Source organism: Camelus ferus, chromosome 13, assembly GCF_009834535.1.
Source record: "Camelus ferus isolate YT-003-E chromosome 13, BCGSAC_Cfer_1.0, whole genome shotgun sequence".
NCBI lineage: Eukaryota > Metazoa > Chordata > Mammalia > Artiodactyla > Camelidae > Camelus > Camelus ferus.
Genome location: NC_045708.1, coordinates 51,880,617 through 51,908,485, shown reverse-complemented (window position 1 = coordinate 51,908,485; position 27,869 = coordinate 51,880,617). Strand labels below are relative to the sequence as shown.

The 27,869-nt window shown below is 34.8% G+C and overlaps 1 protein-coding gene across 1 annotated transcript in view; it reads right to left on the bottom strand.

Moving 5' to 3' along the window:
- The window catches only part of LRRC7 (leucine rich repeat containing 7), a 414,541-nt gene that overhangs the window by 288,875 nt on the left and 97,797 nt on the right, over positions 1-27,869 (bottom strand).

Sequence of the window (27,869 nt, the reverse complement as noted above, 5' to 3'; positions counted from 1 at the left end):
AAACAGTACTTGCAAAGATGATGGCTAAGAAAGTTTCAAAATTGACGAAAAGCTTTCATCTAGAAATTCAAGAAAATTTACAAACTCCATGCAAAAAAACTGGAAAGAAAATCATGCCCAGGCTTATCATAATCAAAGTGTTGAAAATTTAAAAAATAAAGAGAAAATCTTAAAAGGCATGTAAACAACAATAACAACAAAATGTCATTAAAAAATAGGCAAAGGACTTGAATAGATATTTCTCCAAAGAAGATACACAAAAGGCAATGAACACATAGAAAGATGCTCAATATCACTAATTACTAGGGAAATGCAAATGAAAACCACAATGAGATATCATCTCATGCTCCTTAGGATGGCTATTACTATTAAAAAAAAAACACACAAAGTAATGAGTATTGGCTTGGATGTGGAAAAACTGGTTTGCTTGTGGCTTATGCACTGTTGATGGGAATATAAGATGGCGCAACCACTATGGAAAACAGCAAGGCAATTCCTCAGAAAACTAAAAAGAAAATTATCATATGATCCAGGAATTCCACTTCTGGATATATACCCAGAAGAACTGAAAACAGGGATTTGAAGAGATATTTGTATGCCAATGTTCATAGCAGCCTTATTCATAATAGGCAACCCAAGTATCTATCAACAGATGAATGAATAAAACAATACGTGGTATATACTTAACATGGAATATTACTTCATGTTAAAAGCAAGGGAATTCTGACACATGCTGCAACATGGATGAACCTAGAGGATATTATACTAAGTGAAATAAGTTGGTAACAAAAGGACAAATGCTGAATGATTTCATTTCTATGAGGTCCCTAGAGTAGCTAAATCCATAGAGACAGGAAGTAGAATGATGGCTGCCGAGGGCTGGAGGAAAGGAAAATGGGGAATTATTGTTTAGTGAGTATAGAGTTCCAGTTTTGCAAGATGAAAGAGTTATGGAGATACATGGCAGTGATGGTTGCACAACAAGGAGAATGTACTTAATGCTACTGAACCGTACACCTAAGAATGGTTAAGATGGTAAATTGTATGTTGTGTGTTATTTTACCATAGATAAAAAAATGATTTTAAAAAGATTTTTAAAACCATTTAAGCCATAAAATGAGTAAAAATCAAAGAAGCACCAATAAGACTAATGACTTTCTTCCTGACAGAAAAAATGGAAACTATAACACAATAGAATGACATCTTTGAATTGCTGAAATTCTATATCCAATAAAATAATGTTAAGAAGCAAAGACAAAATAAAGAGTTTTCAAAGAAATAAAATCTGAGACAGTTTATTTCCGATCCATTGGCACTAAAAGAAGTACTAAATAGAGTCCTTCAAACATAAGGAAAATATTCTCAAATGGAAACCCAGACACACGGGGCAGAAATGAAAGATAGTTGAAAGGGTAAATGTGCAGGTAAGTACAGATAGATATTGATTGTACAAAACAATATTGGAAATGTCTTAGATGAGAGGCTATCTGTAGAAAAACACATTACGATAATAATGAAGAAAGGTGGAGTTAAAGTCTTCTAAGATTCTATCAATATCAGAGAACTGTTAAAAGTAACTATTTGTATTAAATTGTAATAAGTCAAGAATGAATGTTGAAATCTCTAGAGTAGCTACTGTATGATCATTATAAGCATCTATTAAATCCAAAATCCAAAAGAATGCAACAAAAGAGATAAAGAGAAGCCTAATCAAGTTGGTTAAAAAATAAATAGTAACATGGCAGATGTAAACCCTACTATATCAGCCATTATATAAATATAAATGGACTAAATACTCCAAGTAAAAGACCAATATTATCAGACAGATTTTTTAAAGATTATTATGTGATACTTCCAAGAAATCATAGATACAAGGACACAGAAAGGTTAGAAGTAGAAGGATGCAAAAAGAAATGCCATGCAAATATTAACTAAAAGAAAGCTGGAAGTATTTGTGCTAAAAATAAAAAGGAGTAGATTTGTAAAGCGAGAATCATCATTAGACGTAAAAAGGGACATTTCACAATGATAAAGTGGTCAATCCATATAGAATGTTACTGCCAATTTTGGTTATATCACCCGAGTGGCTTTTCAAGCAATTTTTACTTTCTTCATCATACTTTCATGTATTGTTTGAAATTTTTATAATAAGCATGGATTATTTATATAACCTGAAATAAAACAATAAAGCTATTTTTATTGTGGATATGCAAAGGAAGAAAGAAATACAAAGATTTAAGAGTAATCTATTTTTTTAAGTTACAAGTTTAGAAAGACTTGATGGCTATTATGCCCTAATTACAACTATAAAAATTAAGTCTATAGTGACAGGGCTAGAAAAATAAAAGTAGCAATAATGAGAATCAGATACAAAATCTCACATAAAAGTGTTACATAATCTCATTTTCCTCTTAGTCTTATTTGTTTATTTATGGATTTAAGATAGTCAAATAATTGAGTGTATTTTCTGTAAGAAGAGAATAATAGTACTTTAAAAAGAACATGGGAATAATCCAAAGGGAGGAAAGTATTGGTTCATGCATTCATTCAGTAATTACTTATAAATACCTACTATGTGCCAGGTACTAGTTGAAATTATTACTTATGAGGCTGTGAAATAATAATAATAATTATATACACACATATACACACACACACACACACATACATATAAATATCTGTCCCCAGTCCTTGATATAGGGCTCCTGAAACCTTCATAAATTTCTGTTGGGGAAAATCACTGATGAGATTACTAAATAAAATAATGATAGGCCATTTGTATTTGATAGAGTTACCCAGTAATAAAGATTTCCTTAACCAAGGTACATTAAATTGAATTTGCTCTTCAAATTACGGGATTTTTTTTAAGGCTGTTTACAACTGAATCATGTTCTGAGATTAAGTAAATCTGAGTTTAAAAAATAAAAACTACCCAAAGATAAATCTGAAAAATATAATTATATTATTGGGGTTGATATAGAAAGGAGATAAGGTAAAGAATAAAGGCTCTATATTGAAAAGAATTTTTTTCATAAATCCATCTGGCTTCCAAAGTTGGATTCTCTCTATTAGGGCTCCCAATGACTATTTGTGATGTCCAAAAGCTTTCTCTCCCTCAGTCATCCTCCTCCTTGGCTTTTCAGCAGCATTTAACACAATTAACCTTTATGAAATTCCTAGCTTCTTTAGTTTCTTTAAAACAAAACAAAATAAAACAAAAACACTGGAAACCAATCTTCCTCTTACTATTTCTCAGTTTTTGTTGCTGATTCCTCTTCCTTTAAACAGAATTTTGATGGTTAAATATTGATGATCCTAAAAATTGTACTGTGGTAATGTTCCTCTTTCACCCTGTAAGTTTTCTGCCTGATTAAATTCTGGTGGCTTCAACCATTATCCTTAATCAGATAAACCAAGCTGGTATGTCTCCCAGTTCCAGAGCTCAGGTTCTACACTTCCACCAACCCCGTGATATCCCACATTTTGCTATGCTAGAGGCACATGATTTTCACATTGAAACTAAAGTTACCACTTTAACATACTTCACTGAAAATAAACTGCTCTTCTTTTAATGTTCCAGATCTCAGATAATGAGATCAATGTTCATCCAAACCAGGTTCCTGAAGAATCCAGTGAAGAAGGTATTTCTTTCAAATCGAAGCCCTCCTCAATCTCTAGTGCCACCATTTTAGTTTGGCTCCTAGAATTTCCCACCTGGATTACTGCAAGCATTAATTTCTTGGTGTCCCACTGCCAGACTCTCTCTCAACAGTCTACCAGATATTTTTCCTTTGTAAGTTCTTCAGTATCTTTAAAGTACAGTCTTCTTCATTTCTTTGTGAGGTAAAATTGATGTTGACTATTACCAATCTACTTCTTAACATATTTTCACAATATTCTCCCCTTTAATACAGATAGCCTAACTGAACTACTTAAAAAAGGCTTTGAATTTTAGATGTTCTTTTCTTTCTACTGCTTTAGAGTGTAAGCTTGTATCACTGTATGACAACCCAAGATAAAAATGTCTTAATTTATCAAGCAAATACATTAAGGGCTAATTATTTCCATTATAATGATTTTTTAAATCTCTGTTGAGTCATTCTTTAGCATTCTTCTTCTCAAAATGAGTGGTTTCAATTATATAAATATTTGAGTTTATATGTAAGGAGCTTATCATCCATGACTTGCTTATAAAGCCTTAAAAGAAGATTGAAAAGGAATAAACCTCTGTTGGCTTATGTAATTCTTTAGGCATCTGTACTGTTAAGCAATTAAAACACAATTTTAAACATTTTTTATAACTATAGAAATTTCTACTACTACAGGATTTTAAATATAAAATATTTATGGACACTTTCTAAAATATTTTGATTGTGGATACTGCCATCATTTTTTATACATTTCTTATACATTTCTCTTATACATTGTAATCACCATTACCATTGAAAACTACCTGTTGAATTAAGAACTTGTATTAAGTTTTATCTTAAAAATATGTGTATTATGTGTATATGCACATATAAATGTATTTATACATATATGTAATTTTAACTTGTAAAATTAGTTTCTACTTGCCAACTTAGTTCTTCAGTCCATACCAATGAAATATTTGATGTAAATACTTTCTAAAATCCTTTTAGCTTTAACATTTTCTGATTCTATCTTCAAGATACATTTGAGGAGAAAGAATCAACTCCATCACTTTAATATGGAACAATGAGGTTTTCAAAGATTCTTCTTGCCATTTAAATAATCTTATTTACCCTTCCCACATTTTTAAGTCCTTTTTGTATCCACTCATTCAAACATTGCATGTTTTTATCATTGAGCTTCCTATTTCATTTCTTGAAAATGTCAGTGAGTACTAATAAATGGAAAGCTTCTGCTCTGTGACTGGATTTTATTTGATACTGCTTTGAAATTTTGAAATATAACCTTCAAAAGTGAATGTAATTTCACTCTACTTCTTAAAAGCACGATTATAATATAATTTCTACTAATGGTTTAGGAGAGGAATTAATATATTTATATATTGGTTAAATACATCACAAGGCAAAGGGAGATCTTACTCTTTATAAAGGAGTATACTGTTGAATTAGGGTTCTGAAAATAAGACCTGAGAGAATACAATACTTAAACTCATCTTTCTGTCCAAAATCCTTTCATTATTACTGATAGAAAATCTGTTTCCTGAAATCCAGAGTTACCATTTTTCTTCCTATTTTTGTGATGTACTATAGTTAACACAAATGCTACTAAGTATAAATTTAAAATGTCAAGACTATTTGGTCATTGTAGAGTAGAGGTCCCAGAATACTACTGAATTCTATATACTTAATCATAGTAAAATAACATAGTATCTACTTGCTAGTTATTCCTGTCTCTGCAGACTTCTAGGTTGTGACCACTTTGACTTGCATTTTTTTCATGTAGCGGGCTCCTTTAAAAAAAAAAGAAAATGTAAAAAATTTTAATTAAAATTAACAAATGCATCTAAATGAACATAAAAAGCAAGAATGGATTGTGAAGGACTTAATGGGGTGCTTTTCTAATCATCAGGTTACACATCTAATCAGCATGTTTTCACAAATACTACCATCTTACGGATTTGAGCTGTGAATGTAGAAATTCAGAATGGAACAAAAGGATGGTACTATTGTCCGATATTCCTTCTCAAAGTAGCACTTCAGTGGCTGCAAGGAAAATTCTTTGTATAGTGATTTTCCTTCTTGTCTATTTTATCCCTAATAACTAAATAATAAATGTATTTTCTTTGTTTTAAAAAATTACAGAAACAATTTCTTTGAAAATATTTCATAATTTAGATTTTTACAGGTGAGTTGTCTTTCACTCTAATTATTCTGAAAGAATAAAGATCTATGTTCTCACTGTTATACTTGACACCCTGATTTGGTAATTCCCAGTGATCATTAAAACAGAGTGCTTTGCACTAGTACTTATTATATGTACATATATTCATAGCCTAATGTGTTGGATATGTTATAATTACAGTAACTAAGCCTAAAATAACCATATGCATTTATAATAGTCAAATATTTTAGAAAAGTGACTTTCATGAGATTAATGCAGATACACATATTTATTTAGTTTTATAGTTGCACTGTATATATTTACAACCCACAGAAGAAAATACCCTGAAATTATTTTTTTGAACACTTAATGTAAAGCCGTTATATGCATAATACCCAAGAATCTCTATATAATTACTAAATATGTAAGTTAGGAATATAGGGAGCCTCCATTTATTATTAGAGCTGAGGAGTGTCTAGTCCATGCACAGAGTCAGGCAGAGCCTGATGTGTTTCTGAAGTCGTAAAGGAAACATTTCTTCTTATTACTTAGTGCAATTTTCTAATCAATAATTTAAAGAGTGGAGTGAATGGATCAAGAAAATATTCAAGATCTGCCTAATGAAACCAATTGTACACAGTAAGATTTAGATATCAAAAAAAAAAACTCTTGTTGAAATTAGGAAAAGGATATTCTGGAAAACAACTGCAGTGAAAATATATGCTTGATCTCAGCCAAAAGGCCGAGAAGTGATGTAGTGAAAATACATAAACAGCAGTTAAAATGCTGAAGATTATGTTTATTTAATTGATGCAATTCTTAACTTGTATAAAATTTAATTTATTTATTAATAAAGCTTAGCAAGCCATGTGTTTAGGCTGAAGTAATTTTTCAATTATAAATACATTATTAAAATGAAATCAAAGTTTTTCAGTTATGATTATTGCTAACAATTTTATCTTTTTACTTTTATATGAAAATTAAAAGTGATTTACACACCACCATTACAGTGTTTCATTATGAAATGCTTACAGTCTATAATATATTATCCTGAATTTTATAGAAACATAAGTATACAGTCTGATTAAATACTGTTTAATACAGTTCTGGGCCTTCAGATTAGAAAACTGAGCCATCAATTTTAACTTGTTTAACTGAAAAATGGCAATAATAATTAACCTTAAGTGTCCTGTAAAGAGTTTTTAGAAAAATGACATAAAGTAAGTAAGTTCTTAATAGGCTGGCACTCTCCTTAGCAGAAAAGTATTTAATATTATTTTGTTTTATTATAACAAGTAGAATTATAAGCCTAAAATATATTACTTCAGTGCCCGAAAAAGTGATACACACTTAAAAGTAGATTATTGCATTTTTGTTTTGTTATCTTTTTGCTATTTTGTTGAAGACAAAAATCGCCCCTCCACTTTCAGGCAGATTCACCATTCAATGTAATGATGAAAGAAATACATGTCTGAATTTAGAACAATGATTTATCATTATTGTAGCTATATTATATTATTATTATACTATATGACACTGTACTATAGTACAATAATGCACTATTGAAATAACAGTTCCATTTTTATTATAGTTATATTATTAAGCATAATATATAGTTGTGCTATTTTAAGGATAGACCCTCTTTTGTTCTCTGCAAATCGTTGGAACTGGGCCCTGCCATGGCTAGTGAGACATGAACAACCTTCAGAGAAGGGAGGTAATGTTAGGAAGATACACACACTTAAACACAGTATTTTAATTTGGCAGGAGACCTAATATTCTTAGTTACAGGTGACATCACATTTTTAAGGCCAATGTTGAAGGGGAAAAAAAAAAAGAACTTTTTGGTTGTAATAGAGACTAGCATAAGAGTCTTGATGGTTTCTTTTCACTAAATAAAGATCTTAAAAGATAAAATAAATTTTCTGGTGTTTTTTTTTTCACTGCTATCACTGTCCTGGTCAGTCCAGAGTACCCTTGGCTGACTGCCTGAGCCTCCAGGTTAAAGTCCATTTTAAAAGACTTAGTGGGAGAGTTTATATATGGAAGCATTGTTTGAAAGCTTTCTGAAAGGTTCCTTGCCTTGGGCTACACTCCTCTTGTGTATTTCTGGTTTCCAGTTTTTAGTCAACGTTCTTGAAATATAATCTCCTCATTCAGTGCCTTACTTGTATGTAAATGATGAGACCTTGAAAAACAGAAAAAAAGAAAAATGCCCATTCACTGTGTGCATTAGATAGAGGATAATTCTCACTAGCTTGTGCTCCTTATTACAGCCCTTCCCTTCCTGCACCTTTCACATCTTTCAATGGCCCAAGCTGCATTTAGCTCATCTCTGAGGTGCCTCTTTGTCCTGCTACTCAAAAGTAGAGAGTACACGCACGAAAAGCCCTTAAGGTATAAATTCCTAAAAATACGGTCTCCCAGGGGCAAGGCCTTGTTCAGTTATGCTTCTAATCAGTGTTCGTCGCTCGGTAAACACTGCAATACTTACCAAGTGTCTGTGCGGCACTTGAGCGATGACGGCCCAGTGAATAGCATGGATTTGGATGCCAAGCACTACAAATCCCAGCTTCACGTTTCAATCATATTTAAATGAGCTTGTCGAATGCAAGTGTTTAAATGTTCATTAAAATTAACCTTTCAAATCCAGAGTGCCAGAGGGCACTCCTGGTAACACTAAAGTTTTAGATTTAGGTTTCCAATCACTGCTGCATAAATGAAAAATTCAGGGGTTTTTAAATGTCAAGAATGCTTTGAAACAGATATTGAATTGGCTAAGAACTTTAACTCTGTCTCTTAAGTGTTTCTGTGATGTGATTACTGATAGTCATTGACTATTTAATACAATAATGTTCTTGGAGCAAATGAAAAACAGGCACTACATATCATAAAAAATTGATGATAACCCAAGCAAGAATTATGGTAGGGAACATATTTTAGGTTGAATTACAAGCTTGAAAGACATTTTAAATAGCCATAATCTGTCTGTTATTTGGGGAGGAATTTTACCACAATCATTCTTAGCAAGTGAGAATCTACCATATTTTGAAGGTCCCAAGTATCTTCAGAAAATTCATTACAATTTGTTGTCACAACTTGCACGTATTAACCTATGAGAATTAGAGTCAGGGGGCTTTCCAGAAAGCATGAAACCATACACTCAACACTAGATTTGTGAGATTTGCATAGAGCAAAGGTGGCTTGGAAGTTGCTCTGTAAATCATTTGAGTTTAAAGGCAGAACGTTAAAGTCCAGATATGAAGCCCTTTCAGAAACTAAAGGGCAAAACGGAATTCATATAAGACCGAGGCCTCAATATAAGGCTAAGATAAATTATGAATAAGCCCCGCAGATGAGTTCATCATTGAGGGGCAGGGATCCAAAGCAGATTTAAATATAATCTGAGGCATGATATGACAGAAGTGTCCATGTTGTACTGTGGGAGCCTGGAGGAGGGCTACTCAACACAATCTGGGGGTTCATGGAGGCTTCTGACTCAGTGATCAGTCAGTGCCTTGGATGTCCTAGGCATTTTATGCATTTTATTAAACTTTAATTGAATATCACTCAACAAAACCAAGATTCCTTAAGTTTAATCCATGCGTATGTTTTACTTTAAGGCCAGTCAAAAAGACAGGGAAAAAACTGCAGTCTCATGAATCACTCTAAGGCTTTCATTGCTGCTTTTTCATTTATTTTCCTCTCCAAATCTCTTAAATTCTATAAAGATGGGGAGGAATAGACAAGTATAGAGCTGCTCGACCTGGTAGTGTTGGCAAGAGAAGGAAGCCCTACAGTTGTATTGAAGATTCTGGGCTAGATGGGGCCACCCTTTCTGCACCTTTTTGCTTTAAATCTCCCGTCTTGACTTTTTAGTAGAACAAATTCTCTTGATCATTATCTTAAGAAATGAAACTTAAAGTCTTGCTTCACATATCCACATTCTTACTTGCATGCATCAATAATTTTCCCCCATTATTGTCACCAAAATTTATACACAATAATAATAGTCTTTAAGCATTTTTGAAACAGCAGTGAAGTCATAAACTAAGATAGGCCAATAGACAGTACATCTTTCCTACAAAACAACTCCCCAAAACAGAGACTACTTCTTTAATCTTTACAATGATTCTGTTAGGTATGTGTCATTATTCTTTTTTCATTAAAAAAAAAAAAAACTGACTTAGAAGTCAGTTCATTATTGGAGTTGTTTATTCATTCACTGAACAAAGTGATGAGCTTCTATTTGCCAGGCTTTATGGTACCAGAGGCACATCTTGCCATCAAAGACTGCATGGTCTCAGTGGAAACAAAGCTGTATGTTCACCACACCATTTTCTTTTCCGGGATAGCATGAAAGCTAGACTTCTTTGCCCCCTACCACTTGCTACAGCTGGATCGGGGCCATTGATTGAGTTTTGTACAATGGTGGGTAAAAGCAATAGAAAACATTTCTCTGCCTGGCCCTGGAAAGAATCATCTGACTTGATCTTTCTGTCCTCTCTCTGCCTGGGGGAGCTTCACAGACTCAGTTGACAGAGGTAGGATGGAGCAGTGCCTCTAAGTCTGCACTGAATTGTGACATGAGGGCGAAAGTAAACTTTCTTGCGTTAAACTGCTGATATCTAGGGCTACTCATCAATTTGTTACCATAGTATAGTCTATTTTTTCTTTCTTCTCTAATACAAAGTTTCATGGGGGAGACAGATACTAAACAATTGAATACAAAGAACAATTGCGTGGAAGGGAATAAAATGAGTACTCTGAACTAAAATAACAAAGGAGACTTTTTGTAGTAGATTGGATCAAGGTTCAGAAATATTCCCTTCCCACTCCTCATATTTCCTATATTACCACTGATGTTGGGTTTGGCTCTGCGATTTGCTTTGGCAATAGAATTGGTGCAAGTCATGGTGAACCAGTTCTGAGTCTACGCCTTAAAAGACCCTTGTGTGTTTCTGTTCATACTGTTATACCTCTGCCATGTGTAAGGGCTATGAAAGGACACGTCTGGAATAGCCCACTGATCCTAGGATGAGAACGAAAGATACATGGAGCAGAGTTGTACAACAGAGGCACTTTAGATCAGCTGACTTCCAACTGACTTCAGACATGAACAAACCCAAATGAGAACCAACAAACAAAGTCCAACTTGGCTCAACACACCCACAAGTAACCTCCAGGCATTTGGGCTAAATAAATGCTCATTATTTTATGCCACTGAGATTTTGTTGTTGTTTTTAGTTATGCAGCATTACTATAGTAATAGCTGACTGTTACATCTTGTCAGACAAGGTGGTCAGGGAAGACCTCTCTGAGAAGATAACATCTGAGCAGACACCTAAGGAATGAGACAGAGAGAAATATATAAGCAGCTGATAAGAAAATTCCAGGGAGAAAGATCAACACTCAAAAAGACACCGAGGTATGTGACTAGCGTGCCTAAGCCTAACCAACGTGAGGGGGAGTGACCCGGGAATAGGTTAGAAAGATAAGGTGACAGATCAGACCTTGTAGGTTCTGGTAGGAAATTAACTTTTAAAATTTCCAAGAAGTGATAGAATCTTCAAATTATCTGTGTAAGGCTGGTTTAGAAGTGGAAAAGGAGTTGAAAGAAAGGACAAAGAATCTTTGACTTGAAGATGCACTTATATAGCAAGCACATTGTTTTTACTTGAATTTTATGCATTATATGTGTACATGTGGTGCTTTTGTGAGTGTGGATGGAGACCAGAGGCCCTTCCACGTTGTGCCGTGATTCTGCTACCTGGCAGGCCAGGTATGACAGGCAAGAGCAGGAGGTCTGGAAGCTCTAACCAACTTCACAGAACACTTCGCTGATCTCTCACCCTACTTTTATTGGCCTAATAGTATATACAATTCCTCTTACCCAGGAGTATTTTTATGACACCACTACCCTCTTATAGCATTCCATAGAACCGTGTGTTCCAGCAGGGCATACATTGTTTAGTGAGAGTCATAAATGGGCTACCGTAACGTAATTTCACTGGCATCTCATCTTGGCCTGTCTGGGTCTCTATTGCTTTTTGTCGATTCTAAAGTGACAGTCTGCTTCCTCACTGGTCTCTAGGACTCTAGCTACCTCCAAGACTACAATACAGACTAGAGATAACTTCCTAAAACATTTCATCAAATGTGTTTGACACAGGGAGCAAGGCTGAGGAAAAGGAGAACTAACATTTACTGAATGCATCTTTTATTCCAGATACGATCCTGGAGATGATACTTCTCTCAGGTTGGTCTCCCCTGGCAGCAGATTCTGCCTAAGACTAAGATCTGAGAATGAATACTTTATTTAGGAGGCAATCTAAGAAAACACCAGGAGAAAAGAAGTGTGACAGGGAAGGGAAGGAAGCCAGGAATGGGTGTGTAATGAAGCAATTACCATTCTGGGCAACTAAGGCTCATCTATATGGAATATACCTCAGGGGGAGCCCTCAGAGGATGAGGAAGGCAGGCTGTTTATTCTCCAGCTTTCATCTGTCAGTGACTGAAGTCTGCACCTGGAGCCATTAACTCCTCTGTACTTCCAGGCTGCACTGGACACAAGCTGAAAGAAGATTTCCAGTAAAATCTGACAGTGCATCATGTAGATGCCATGAGCACCCAGTAGAATGTTAATGGTCAGGAGGACATGTTTTGCCCCCCAACAGCTACAGAACCTGCTTCTTGTTTACTCCTCACTAATATCACTGATTTAGAGTGATTTTTCCTGGTCACTTAATTTAAAGACACATACCCCACTTTTCCATCACTTGTTCCCTTCCTTCGGAGCCCTTATCACAGTTGTTCACTATTAATTTGCTTCTTTTCTTATATATTCTCTATATTTGTTCCTAGACTGTGAGGTAAATGAGGTCAAGAACAGAGTTTATTTTGTTTAATAAGGACTAGTACAAAGCAGGAATCCAGTATTTGTTGAATCAACTATTGAATGACAGCCCTATAAGATAGGTAGGGTGATCTTCATTACTGGATGGGAATACTAAGGCCATATTGGTGGTGACAGAATTCCAGTCCAGGAAGGTCTGACATAAAATCTCATACTCTTTTACCACACTGTGATAATGACACCATGCTGTTTTTTTATTTCCTACCTCAGAAAACTCAATTATTTCCTATTTCCTACATCATTAAATCTAAATTCTCTGCCTGACTTTCAAGTCTTTCTATAATCTGGCTAGTTTGATGTGAACAGTTAGTGCAATATGAGAAAACAGTGTGATCTGGCCTCTGAAAAGTCCAATATTAAAGACTAAATGAATGTGAATATAATCTCCAGAGCAGTCAGATGGGTGAGTGTTAGTGATTGTTCATGGAAGACCGTTTCTGAGGCCAAAATGACTGGAACTCAGGATAACTGACGACAGGACTGCAAAATTCCTTTTACTCATGCATGATGAGTGATTTTGCTTCAGACCTTGGGCCTGAACAGAAAACACACAACTACACAAGCAAAATCGAACCAGGAAAAATGAAGTTGGAAACGAGAGCAAGAAAACAATGTATTCGGAAGATGCTTTCATTTCCATGATCTCATTTAAGCCTTAGGACTGGGTCATTAGCATGCCTGTAGGGCCTGACTGAAGCATGAAAATAATTTTGCATTCAGTCATGCAGTCACAAGATTACTGAAAGAAAAGAGATGCAGTCTGAGTACTAGGGTGAAAGTTTACATAAGAAATAATTAGATAATAATATGACCGTTTTATTTGGAGGACAGATGTGGTAGAGTGTATTGATTGATCAAAAGTATTTGAAGCATTTCCTTGTACTATTGCTCCCCTTTATGGGTGCTTCTTCCTATGGGAGGATCATACTTCCATACTTCCTGCCCCCGTGATGTTAGCCGAGGCCATGTGAATCACTTAGGCTAATTAGTGCAAGCCAAGGGGAAGCTTTAAGCCAGCCTGTGCTTCTATCAGTGCTCTTTCCTCTGGCAAATCCTAGTTATGGGCTCCGTTTTCTTTCTAGATTCTACAATAAACAGATGATGGAGCAGAGCCCCGGCCAATACACAGCCAACATGTAATGGTAGTGAAAAACAAACCTTTGTTATTGTAAACACTAGAGTTTGGTGTTGTTATTACAAGGGTAAAAGTTGTATAAGAAGTGTCTTTCTAATTCTGGGAAACTTTACAAATTAATAATTGAGATCTTAAAGAAAACCCCTTTCCATTCATAATTTTAAAATTTAATGTTAGGAAATTTTTATAAATGATGTTAAAAGTGTTTATAATACTCAAAGACTGACATATGAGGGCATAAGGGCAAGGATTCCAAATGAAGTGAGAAATAAATTATTTATTGAGTTGTGACGTTTAGTTAAAGTATGTAGGACAATTTTACTTACTTGGCTAAAAAAATAATACTGGAATGCCTACAAAAACTTGAAATTTGCTATTTTTATACATTTAATTGATTAGGTTTGCAAGAGTAGTTTAAGTCCTTGGGGAGGTTTTGCTTGTTACATCTGGGTTTGAAATACTTAATAAAGAAGATAAAATGTATCAGATTTACAAAGAAAATAAAAATAGATTTTTTTTTAATTTAACAAAAATTTTAAATAATAAAATTTTCAAGTGATTGTTAAAACTTACCAGATTCATAAACAGAATATGATTTGTATGTTCAGCTTTTTAAAAATGCTGAAAAACTAGGTTAAAGTTAAAAATTGTAACTTCTATAAAATGAGAACTAATTAAAAATTGCAAATAGCTATAGTCTTTAATGTACAGAAAAGCCACCCTATATCATTTAAAACTTACAGCAACAAAAGTCACTATGAAGTAGTAGAATATTTTCCATTTTATAATGAGAAAATGGAAGCTCAAAGAAATTAAACTTGCCCAAAGCCAAAATTATGGCAATTTACTCAATTTGGTAATTCTGCAATTTGCAAATGGCTTTTAAATGCTTCATAAAATGTACTTTATTATCTTTTTTGCATTTAAAATGTTAATGTATGTTTATTTAGAAATGTTTTCTAAATCATCAAATATAAATAAGGTCTTAGGTCTTGGCTACTATAGAAATTTGTATATTGAAAAATATTATTCTGATTGATTTTTCTTTTGAAAATTTTTTTGCTTCCCCAACTAGATGGATTATTCCATAAGAAGAGAAGAGATTTATTCTACATGAAGTGACTAATAAAAACAAAACAAAACTGTGCACATAGCCAAGTTCTTGATAAGTGCTCACTGAACTAATAAAGTGCACAAAAAATAGGCCTTTAATTTTATTATCATTTTATTTCCTTTTCTTTATCTTCTTCATAAAAGGATTTGAGGAGGCTTATAATAAAAGATAGGTACAAACTAGTTTAAGCAAAGAAAAAACTGGAACCATAAAAAGGAAAAGAAAGAAAAGATCTTATAAGACTAATAAATTTACTGCAACTTAGCCTGGAAATGTGTTTCTTTGCTTTCCTGGAAGAGAGGCAACAGGGCAAAAATAGAAGCCACACATTTTCTTAATCTGTTTCATAGAAGCACATCAATTCTGATACAGAATTCCTAAAGGTGCTTAATTTGTTGATTTATATGCTATAGAGCCTAAAATACCTGTAAATAATAGCATTGACCAAATCCTTTATTTTTTTCAAGTTTAGAAAAGAAATGAAAGACCTTCAATAACGAATAGTGATTAAGTCAAATGCATGATTATCCATATCTATCTACCTATCTACACTTTTACGTTACTAGCCTTTTGCTATGATGTAATTTTATGTTAGTTAAAGGGCAAGCCTCAAAAGGAAGTTAATATTTGTTAACATCCACATTAAATACATGATATAATGTGTACATACACACATAAACATATGTTTGTGTAACTTTGTGAATTTGAAACAACAATTTATATCAACTGTTGAAGGATTCCTATAGACCAGAGAATTTAAATTAATTCTCAGAATACATGTGTAGATATGTAACTAGTGGGATGTCTTAAAGGACTCTAAAGTTAGGCCATCCTTGGATAAACTAGTTACTGCAATTTAAGATTAAAAAATAGCCTCCTTCTCAGTTCTCATAATCCCATCTAAAATTCATCATTTTGCCATTTGACATTGAAATAGAAAAACTGAGCACCAATTTTATGAAACAAAGTGAGGTTAAGATTTATTTGTTATTGTCTTGAAGCGTTAAACAATTAGAGAAAAAAAATCTATTTTTAACCGCTTATAATCTTTAAAAATGAGGCCAGGAGAGAACCATTTCCAAGAGCTTTTTCAAGATAAAATAAATCAGGCCAAGGTAAAAATGAAATGTGGCTTGTGGACCTGACGTAAGATTCATTTAAACGTTCTGGTGTTTTCTCTTCAGACCCTTTTACGTGATCACAGGAACTGAAAAGCATTCAGTAATTGAAGGCTGGAGTCTGTGCAGATGGATCAGTGAGCTGGGGAAAAGGCCACCTCATGAACTTTCCTTAATGATGGTGTAGACAATACATGGCACCAGAAATATAACTTATGTTATGTAATAAACATTGCAAGTGAACCTAGGAGAGGAAAACATGTCTGGATAAAGGCTAGTCATAAAACTGCTCACCATTTCCTGACTGTCATCGATTTTTTTTTAACACAAAAAGGCACTATGGGTATTAAGTACATATTCTAGTATGCCTAGTATACTGTCTACATTTCACATATCCGCAGAAATATTCACCTTACTAATATGCTTTCCAACTGCTATAATTATACATTTGATCAAAACTCACCCTTGCATCCTTTATAATTTTTAAGCTCACCTCTCTATCACATTTGGTTTTGACTGTATCTTTCAGTATACATGGTGGCTCTTAAAAGTTGGCAAAGATAGCCTTTGATTCAAGAATTAAAGAGTGAGCCTTTTACAGTCTGTTTTCTCTTTTTTCCCTTTTCCAATTAATTTTATGACAAGTTTGGCTGAAGGAGGAAAAAAATGTCTGCCAAACAAAACAAAATAAAATCCCTGGAAAAAGCTTAGAAATTATTTTGTGGTCAGAGATGCAGGAATGGTTGTTCCATCGTGGATTATTCCTGGTAATACTGTCTAGCCAAAGTATTATTAATAACAGGATGCCAGCAAAAATGTTGCTGATGACAAAAGCTGTCATGTTTACTGTCATCTGTGGTGCTTCACTTCTAAAGGGAGCAGTCGGAACTGATGCACTTTACGATGTGCTCTGTCTTGCCTGACAGTAAACTGATAGCCATGTGACGTGTCTAACGCTACAAGCGAAAATACGTTCTTGATTAAACATGGTGCGTGAAGACCTGTGAGCAGATAGGCGACATTATTCACTCTTCAGGTGTGCGGGCCAAATAACACAAAAAGTCACAAATTTTCTTGCCTTTAAAATTAAAAAGGAAATATTTAGCTTTGGTCTTGATGACAGGATGTTCAACAGAAAATAAAACAACACAATACCTGGTTTTCGGATAACTGTTATAAAACATGAAAATGAACAACAGAATTTAGAAAGTATTGATGCAAAGACCTTGTCTTTATACCACATGGACACACCAACAATTACAATATGTAAAATGTAATCTTCCCTTTGGCCCATACACTATTGGAGATAACCACTGAAAAATCTTTGATATAAATATCCTCTGTGTACTAATTTGAAAATAAATTAAGCCAACTCTTCCTAAGATAGTATGCTCCAATTAAATAGTTTAGTTTTTTTTTTAAATGAATAAAACCAGGGAATCTTCCCAGGAAGCTAGAATACATTCCAAATATGCCTCAGTGGCATATTATTTTGAATTAAAGTTACTTAAGAAATGGCCAGTGCTAGAGGTACACTTTGAGTCTCCTCCCTGTATCCCTGAAAGCAGAAAATAAACCTCCCCCCATGTGAAAGGTGCACTTCCTGCCTCTGGAAGTTGAAGGATACCCTTATCACCAGAGACAGGGATTCAGGGGCAGAGAAGTCTGTATAAACAACCCTTGTTACCTCTTTAATTTACTACCCCAAGCTTAGATTCTTCACTAATTGAGCATCCAAAACCTAAAGTTTCTTTGTCCTGTCAATTCCTCACAAATATATTGTTCCTTTGTCTAAAAAGTATAAAAGCTGCCTGCTTTGGCTACTTCTTAGGTCCTACTTCTGTGACACCTCTGTGCTCATAAATTAAAATTTATTTCTTTTTCTCCTGTTAATCTGACTTGTGTCGATCTTCTTATTAGTCTAGCCAGAAGAACTCAAGAAGGGTTAAGGGGGAAATGTCCCCCTCCTGGACAGTTGATATTGGGTCCACCTATAAATTCTGAGGAACAGGAATTCATAAATACACTAGTGACTTTACTATGCTATCAATTTAATGACTTTTCATTTAATACGAGCAAACAGCAAAAATTAAAGTGTATGGATTTTTTAAAGGAAGATATCTTTTGCTATTCACTAATTTATTCATTCACTGAGCAAGTTTTTACCAAACATCTCCATGTGCCAGGCACTGGGCACAGTGTTGGTAATGATATGGAACAGAGGCACAGTATTTGTCTCTACAGGGCTGACTCCAGTGAAGCAAAATTCAAAACACAGCATTCCATTAATAGTGTTACTGCTTGGGGGCGGGGGGTATTTTATGCTAACTCTATTCAAATAAGCTTGAAAGATTGATTTTCTAACTGGCATGTTACTGTTCTTTTAATATACTTAGTTTCTTCGTATGTAACATCTCATTTGACAATTTAGAGAGAAAGTTTCCTGAGGCTTGGTCTGTATCACTCATTATTTTAAAGCCACAAGTACAGTTTTATCTAGTACAATTTAAAAAATAACTTAAGCCTAATGCAAATCACTGTGGTTCTGCAGCTTGGGCTGCAGCAGGCCAGAAGTCAAAGATGCTGGAGGCCAACAAAAGAGAGGTAGCCACAATGGGGCACAGAAAGGTCATGAGCTCCAAATAACAGCGGACACCCCCAGGGAAGTTGTCAAGCCAACAAGGATTCCTTCTTTCTGGAAATAGCCTTAATACAAGACGCAGTCTGATTCTGGACTTGAGCATAGAGAATTGACTCAAACTGGGCTGATCAAATTCTCTCTATGCTGAGAAATAAAACTTAGAATGCAGAGATGGTTATGTTGAATCTTTGGACCTGAATGAATTGCATTAATGACAGCTTTTTAGAGAGAATGGCCATGAACTCCTACTGCTGAGTTCCCTAGAATATTCTAGGTCCTTGTCCCTTTTTTCTGTTTTGTTCTTCTCTTCCCCCTTGACTTGAGCGAGGAGGTTGGATGTGTCTCCAAGCTCCTGGATAATTTTTTTCAGGGGTTGTTATTCTATGAAGTAGTGAAACCAGCCTCACCAGAGGTGGAACTATCGCACAGCCTCACTGGTTTACTCTGGTTTCCTATCCAATGCTGTAAGGAAAGGGCATGAAGGTGAATGTGGGTTTTTGATAGATGTATTCACAAGTATAGCAGGATGTTCAAATACAGACTTCAGTAGAGGCAGCAAGATACTATAGAGGTGATATTCCAAAGTCAGACCAATGTATGCAGAATTTGCAAAGTAATAATAACAGCAAATAATTATATAGTGCCAGAAATTATTCTTAGAGCTTTACATATATTAACAAATTTAATCATCCCCATTGTTTTCAATGACTAAATTGGGGCACAGAGAGATTAAGCAATGTGCCTGTGTCACACAGCTAGTAGGTAGTAAAGTGTCACTCAAATGCAGGCAGCTTGGCTCCAGGATCTGTCTTCTGAACTACTCCTATCTGTTATGTGCAAGCTAAGTTCAGGTTCTGCAGCTTTTGGACCCCCCAGCCAGATCAATTATTTAAAAGGGATCAGAGTATTGAAAGAAAAGGAAAATGTGTGAAGGATTTCTTTGGAGCAGTTATTGCCATGGTGTGAGTACCCTTCCCAACCAGGGGTAAGGAAGTGCTCTTGGCCTTCCATGCTGGAACAGGAGTTCTAGACATTGATGAACAGTCATTTCATGGCAGACAGAACCCACAAGAACTTCCTCCAGAGCTGGTCCGTGGTTGTGAGTGGTATAGGAGGGGACAGACACATTGCTCATGTCTCACGGTTCCATGAGGAGGCATTTTCCTTAGACTTCCTGGGCTCTTGCCCCATTTTCTCTTTTCCATGGATATAGAAGGAGTTACGTGATGGGTAGTTTCTGAAAAAGAACTAAGACTGGACGCTGCACTCAGACGTACCCCTTCCTTCTGGAGCCTGCCTGGGACATCTGGTTTCGCCCTGTAGGTTTCCAGGTGTACAGCATTTGGCCCCATGGAATGAAGCTACCTGGCTAATTTGTAGGATGATCATGGTAGCCATGCACTTGGGTCACAACCTCCAAAGTCAGTTTTATCAGTAATAAACATAACATAGACAAAAAGTAAATGCTGGTGATATAAACTGCACCTGGGGAAGTTTTTGATAGGACCAGGGCATGTGGCAGTGGGCTTTCAGCTTTAGCAAGGAGGCCATGCAAGGTCTGATTGGGCGTTTACTGTACTTCACAGAGGTTTTATCCCCAAGCAAGAGGTTGATCTGTGCAGACAGCACTGTTTTATCAACAATGTACTGGCCTTGCTGACCTTACTGGACATTGCCCACAGTGTTTAAGCTACTGCAATTTGACCTTGAGCTTTGGGCAAGATACTCACAGGAACACTGTCCATGGCCTTATAAACCAGAGAATTTATTGTGGATGCACCCACAGAAGAGTAGTGCATTTGACTAATAAACAGATGAAAAGTAACAGAGAGCCCTTACAATGAAGAGAATCTGCCCTATTCTAGGTGGAATTGAGAAAGGTAACAAGCCAGTCATTGAAATAACTGTATACATAAAGGCTACAAAAAGAAACAATAAAGTCTGTGTTTGGAGCATTTGGTCTTCAAGAATTGAGTTTGTTAGGATATCCAGAAGGAATCAGAATGATATGAAAACAGGCATGCTTCTATTTTATTATCAGAACAGAAGCAGCAGAAAAATAAAAACTAAATAAAGGAAAACCGGCTAATTACATTGGAGGAAAAGAGAGCTTTCCTTAAGAGAAATATCGAGATTTTATAGGATACATTAGACAGATATGAAATAGAAAGTGGGAAACTGCAGGCTGAGAGAAACAAATATTAAAAAGGAAATGGATAGACCCCGCTCTGACAAATCTTAACGAAGAAAGTAGAAAAGTGAGAGATGTTTTCAGCTGCACCAAGTCAAACGATCGTGACTGGAGCCTAAAGAAATCTAACCAGGGCAGAGAGACAGAATTTTGGAGAGCAATCTGGAGTGTGTCCCCAAGAGATGGCGAGGTCTGGGAAACTACTGAGGATGTGGCCTTTCAAAGCTATAGATAAAGAGTCCAGAGTGACAGCAATTGAGAACTACAACTTGAAGAATGTGGACACTGTATCAAAGCATCCAGAAAATCTGGACAAATTTAAGGGTAGAAGGTAGGAAACAAATAAAAATTACTTGAAGCATACACACACACACACACACACACACACACACAAACACACACACACACACACACACACACACACACTTTGTTTCTGTTTTGCTGTAGAATTCAAATATAAACTCCCAATTTGAGTTTCAGATAAGGAATGAAAATTTTAATTTTAAAAGTGCCCTAAATATTGTATGAGATGCACTTTCACTAAAAAATTACTTGTTGCTTACCTGAGTTCAAATTTAACCAGGTCTCTTGTATTGAATCTGGCAACATTACCCTAAATCAGTAGAATAATCAAGGGAGATGAAACACCATGGGCCTATTTCACCTCTGTGAAAAAGGTATAGCAGAATGAAATTCTACTCAAGGCCTGCCGGGACAGTCCATGTTGTCACAAGTGTCTTGAAAGGGCAGACACTTATGCTCATTAGGTCCCTAGAGGCACCCATTTCTGAAGTAATAACAGGTGCTTTAGGCCAGGAACACGCTGAGGTTAATTCTCCAGGTGAAAAGGTAAGAATGGCAGTAGTTCCATAGGCCTAAGCAACTCCATAGTAAGCACATGGCAAAGGACACTAGGGTTCCAGGACCAAAGACACTTGCTCACCAGGCTTTGTAGAAATCATGCCATTAGGCAGACTCACATTCAGCTCATCACTGGCACTCATTAAACATTTCAAAATATTGCATGGGAAGAAAAGGCACTGCAAACAAGCTGAACTTGGGTATTCATCTTTGCAAGTTTCTAAACTTTGCAAAAAGGCAAACATGTCTTAACAGTTTCTTCTGAGAAAGAAGATAGTATGTATTGGTGACTATTCCCCCACATGTCATATATGCATCATGTCAAAATTAACCTCTGGATGGGAACGTTCTCCCAGTTGATTTTAAATGCAGAAGTCATGGAGTTTACAATTTGTAAACTAGTGTGGCTAACTCCTCAGCCTCCTGTTCATATGTCATCTTTTGTAAAATGCCTATTTTCCTTACTTGAAATTTCCCTCCAAATGTAAATTGGTGCAGCCATTATGGAAAACAGTATGGACATTCCTTAAAAAACTAAAAATAGAACTACCACATGATCCAGCAATCCCACTCCCAGGCATCTATCCGGAAAAGACAAAAACTTGAAATCAAAAAGAGAGCAACCTAAATGTCCATCAACAGATGAATGGATAAATAAGATGATATATCTATCTATCTTTATATCTATACATATATATATATATATATATATGAGGTGTATGTATGTTTCATTGTGTATGTATATATACATACACAGTGGAATATTACTCAGCCATAAAAAAGAATGAAATAATGCCATTTGCAGCAACATGGATGGATCTAGAGATTATCATATTAAGTGAAGTAAATCAGATACAGAAAGGCAAATATCATATGATATCACTTATATGTGGAATCTAAAAAAATGATACAAATGAACTTATTTACAAAACAGAAACAGACTCACAGACATAGAAAATAAACTTATAGTTAGTTACCAAAGTGGAAATGTAGGGGAGGGATAAATTAGGAGTTTGTGATTAGCAGATACAAACCAATATACATAAAATAGATAAACAAGATCTTACTGTATAGCACAGGGAACTACATTCACTATCTTGTAATAAACTATACTGGAAAAGGAAGAAAAAAAGAAATCACCTTCAAATCTGTCTCTGCTCCTAAATCCCCCATAACTTTGCTCAATTTTTCCACAGTATGAATCACTTTCTAATGAATAATAACTTATTTTGTTTAATGTCTGCTTTCCCCAACTAGAGCATAACTCTGTTAAAAATGGAAGATTTTGCCCTTTTTGGTTTTTAATTTTTTTCTCACTATGTATCACAGATACTTAGAATAGGGAGAGACACACATGGTAGGTGCTCACACAGTAGATATTTGTTGAATAAATGAATGTAATTTAATCATACTGCAGAAGCCTTGCTAATCATGTAGGGCATTATTTGGGATAACAGGTAAAACAAGAAATGAAGTATCATCACTTTTGGTTTACGGTGGTCTTGGAGTTAAATCTACACTGCTCTTCTTCTCTGCTCTCAATGATATCAGAAGAATCCATAACAGAATAGCAGTTGATATCTGACAGAACCTGCCCTAATAAATTACCCTCTAATTGTCTAAGGGCTTAATGTTTAAGCTCAATAGCTTAAAAGATAAAAATTCTAAGGAACGTTGCAAGTGGCATTTAATTAGGAGTTTAAATTTTACAAGAAGGTAAAATAAAGAAAAAAACTCTTCAATAAATTTTTCTTATGCAGAAACTTAACAGATAGGATTCGTGGAATTTTAGTTTATACGGTATTGTTTGAGAAAAAATAACAACGTTGCAGCTACTTCTCTATATGAAAACAACTGTGTATTTTTTTTTCTTTTAAACAGGCCACAATCACAACTATGCTACCAAGAATGACTTACCTATTGAAAACTAAGTTGGACTGAGTAACAAAAAAGAAAAGACTGACCATAGCAAAGCTATTGAAACAAAGTTTAAAAAAATATAAATTTGTAAAAAATAAACTGAAGTCATAAACATTGAGGATTGTTATATCCTTCTGAACTGATACTTTTATCATTAAGAAACTATCTTCTTTATAATGTTTTACTCTGAACTTTTTACTGATAGTCACTCAAGCTTTCATTTAATATTTTTTCTATTCTTTTATAATAGCCTTTTTGTATCTTTACATTTAAAAGGCGTTTTATAGTCAGCAATTTGTTTTGCTTTTTTAACAAATTTGACAAGCTTTTCCTTTTAATTGAGGTATTTACACCATTTACACTTAATGTAATTATTGATCTATTAAGGCTTATGTCTGCCATTTTATTATTTGGTTTTTGTTTGTCCCCTTGGTTTCTCATTTCTCTATTTCTTTATTTCTTTTTTCTTGCTTTCCTGTGGGTTACTTAAATATTTTTTAATTTGATTTTTATTTGTTAATAAGTTTTTTAGTATAATAGTGACATAAGCAGCCATATGTAGATGCAGCAAAAAAGTTACAGATCTCTAGAACTTAAAGGTGGCCCTCAGCTGGAAGTCAGCAAAAAGTAGGACTCTTGGTGACAGAACCATAAGAAAACAAATTCTGCCAACAGCCTAAGTAAGCTTGGAAGTGAGTTCTTCCTTAATTGAGTTTAAGATGAGACTGTCAGCCTGGTGAGACCATAAGGCAGAGAACCTGGCTAATCTCTACCTGCATTCCATTCTTGTTTGTTTTTGTTTTGGGGGTTTTGTTTTATTTTGTTTTGTTTTGTTTTGTTTTTTGAGGGGTACCAGGATCCACCCGGACTCTTGACCCACAGAAACTGAGATAAACTGTTTTAAGTCAGTAAGTGTGTGGCAATTTATTACATAGCAATAGAAAACTAATCTAGCATCATAAAGAGATTATTGGTGGTCTGAATGAAAGCTGTTTCAGCAGAGTGATTAGACTGAGAGCCAGACTGCACTGATTTGGAGGAGTGAGTTGTGGGTAAGGAAATGGAGTAAGTATAGATGACTCCTTAGAGAGGTTTGCCTGAGAATAGAACAAGAATATAGGGCTGTAGCTGAATGGTGCTTTGGTTTTGAAGGCAAAGGTTTTATTTTTATTATTTAATGGGAAGTAGCTTGAGCATGTTTCAAAGTCTGTCTTCTACAAGAATCAGCTTTTACTAAAAGTTTGCTTGGCTGTGCTAGATGCAGCATAGCTAGATATAACTCACATGAAATAATTGGTAAGAGCTATGTCTGGTGACCCGATGTTGGTATTAATGGTGAAAAATTTGTAAAAGAGTAGAAAAGATTATAGGAGGAAGTAGTGTGAATTATATTATTTAGCAAAACCTTCCTGTTTGCAGTATCTCCGAATAAAAGAGGGCTCTCCTTGTAGCTGGATGATCCTATAGTCTCAGTCAAGTCCCACTATTCTTTCAATTCTCAGTAAAGGGAAGCCACTATCATTGGGCTTTCTGTGGTGATTTTTCTAAAGTGGCAGATTTCCACAGGAGCTGACCATTAACTTTTGGTCTAGATCCCATATTGAATCTGTAGAATCATAGGGAAAGTACTTGTGTGTAACTAATTGTGTGAGACAAATTACTATCTAACACAAATTACTATCTAACATCGCTGCAAGAATTCCAGCTTCATGTCGTTTGTTTACAAGCTGTTCCTTGCTATGTATGTTTATTTCTAAAAATAGTGATTATGATTTCTGGAGATTTTTGCTCCTATGATCAAAACATGCTTTGTTATCCTCAGATGGTTAGTTTGAAATAAGAAGGACCACAGTCCTAAGCCAAGTGAAAAGGAAGAGAGAGAGAAGAAAGAAAACTTGCTGTCTCCTCAAGGTAAGGTCTTTCATTATTCTCATTTTTCAAATAAGTAAACTGAGTCCTTGATTAAAAAAAATAATACCCAGAGTCCTGCACTGGTCATTTTAAGTGTCACATTAGAGAATAAACCCTTATGTGTGACTCTAAAGTTAATGTCTTAAATAACTACTATGATATTTTGCTCCCATTTTAGAAAAGAAGCTTCTCTCTTAGAGAATTAATACTGGTCTGTACAGGACAAAAGAACTGCTCATTAAACTAACAAGGGATAACGAAGACCTCTCTGGCAGAGAAAAACACTTTATACATTTCTCATTTCTCATTATGTCTTTCCATGTTCAATAACACAGCCAATCCTGCTGAGCTCCTGTAGTGATATTTCAAAAATTGTCCTGACTGCCACAACCCAACTGGTGAGGACTTGCTTGTTATAACAGAAGCAACAGTTACCTTATGCACTTTACAGTTAAACAGCAGTAAGACCTAACTCTGAAATATATCCATCATTATCAGTCTTTTGTATCCATGATGATTTAATATCATCTGTAGCAAGACGTTTGACTTAAGCTAGCGGCTTTCAGACTTGAGTTTGAATCAGAATCTCCTGCAGGGCTTCTTCAAAACACACAGATTACTGGATCAGAGGTTTGCATTCAGTAGATGCGCATGGCAGCCCCTGAAATTTGCATTTCTAGTAAGTTCCCAAATGCTGCTGCTTGTGCTGCTGGACTGGAGACCACATTTTGAAAAACACTGGCCCAAATCTTTTTTCTGCAAAGAATTAGGTAAATGCTTTTGGCTTTGCGGGCCACAGAATCTCTGCCACAACTACTCAACTTTTCATTTTCTGTGGCAATCAGTCATATATTATCTAAATAAATAGGAGATGGCTATGTTTTAATAAAATTTTATTTACGGAAATAGGTTTCAGGATGGAGTTGGTAAATGGACCATAGTTGGCCAACCTCTGGCCTAGATCAACTCATTACAAGAGGCCTGAAAAATCACTTTGTATATGTGAAATAGCAACTCTGTGAGAATCAATCATAGTTTTATACACAAAAATCCCTTCTGAGTTTCTAAATAAAATCTGCAGAACTATACCAGAGATTAAGCAGACTGTGTTAAACCAGCACGAGGAGAAACCCCAAAGCTTTCCTGTGGACTCAATAAAAAAGCAATTGTTTTATGCAATAGTCTGTTCTTGTAAACAGTGTTTGTTTTAACATGCCCATGAACTGTATCTTCATTTTCAAATTTTAGATTTAATAGGATATTGTTTATAATGTTAGAAGCTATAAATATACCAACTAAAAGAAAACTAACATTATCTTGAATGACATAGATGCCAACCAAATCAGATTATCTATTGATTTTGCAATAAAACAGAACAAAACAAAAACACTCTACTTGCCCCGAGTGTGCCCAGATTTAATATATTTGGTCTTTACCCAGAATGGTGTACTTCAAACTAATTTCAAATGCCAATATAACCTTGAAAGTCTACTAAACTGTACAGGCCAGTGAACCCACTGCATTAGCTCTATCCTTATAAAATGAAAGTTCCTGTAAAAAGACATAATTCAGATAAATTTTTGTCATAATGGATTGTGATTCAGTTCCCTGAAAATAATTGCATGTAAATGCCATTAGGAAAGCTAGTATTACAGGTCATCCTATAAACTTACAGTTCAAGTATTATGTCAAATATCTCCAACAATGCTACAGACTAGAAATATTTGGATAAAATATCTACAATTATATACTGCAATATTTTAATAATTTAAAAATGGATTAAAATGGCTTTATAATAGAATACATGACTTCCATCTTTCAAATTTTTTTTCCTAAATTTGATTAAATCAAATACTTCACTTCGATCAATGGGTTTATAGTTCCACTAGACATTTATCTTTAGTCTAATGCAGTGGTTTTCAAAGAGTTCTCAATTTTAAAAAGAGGTTGAAAGAGTTCTGTAGTCAAATGAAATTGGAAAATGTTTATTTTAAACACATTTTAAAAGTTGTTTCTTTTTTAACTTCAAGACTCTTCAGAAAGATTAACATTCATGGTACAGATATTTAAGAAAGATACAGGTAAATTGTGTAGACTTTTCCAATCTCATTTGAATATGGAACCAAATTATCAGTAGAACATCTTGAAATACAAGAGAAATACTTAAGAAAACAATATTCTTAATGCCTGAATCCAGGTACCATGTGATAATACGTTTTTTAAAATAGACTCAGTTAGATTCAACAAGTAT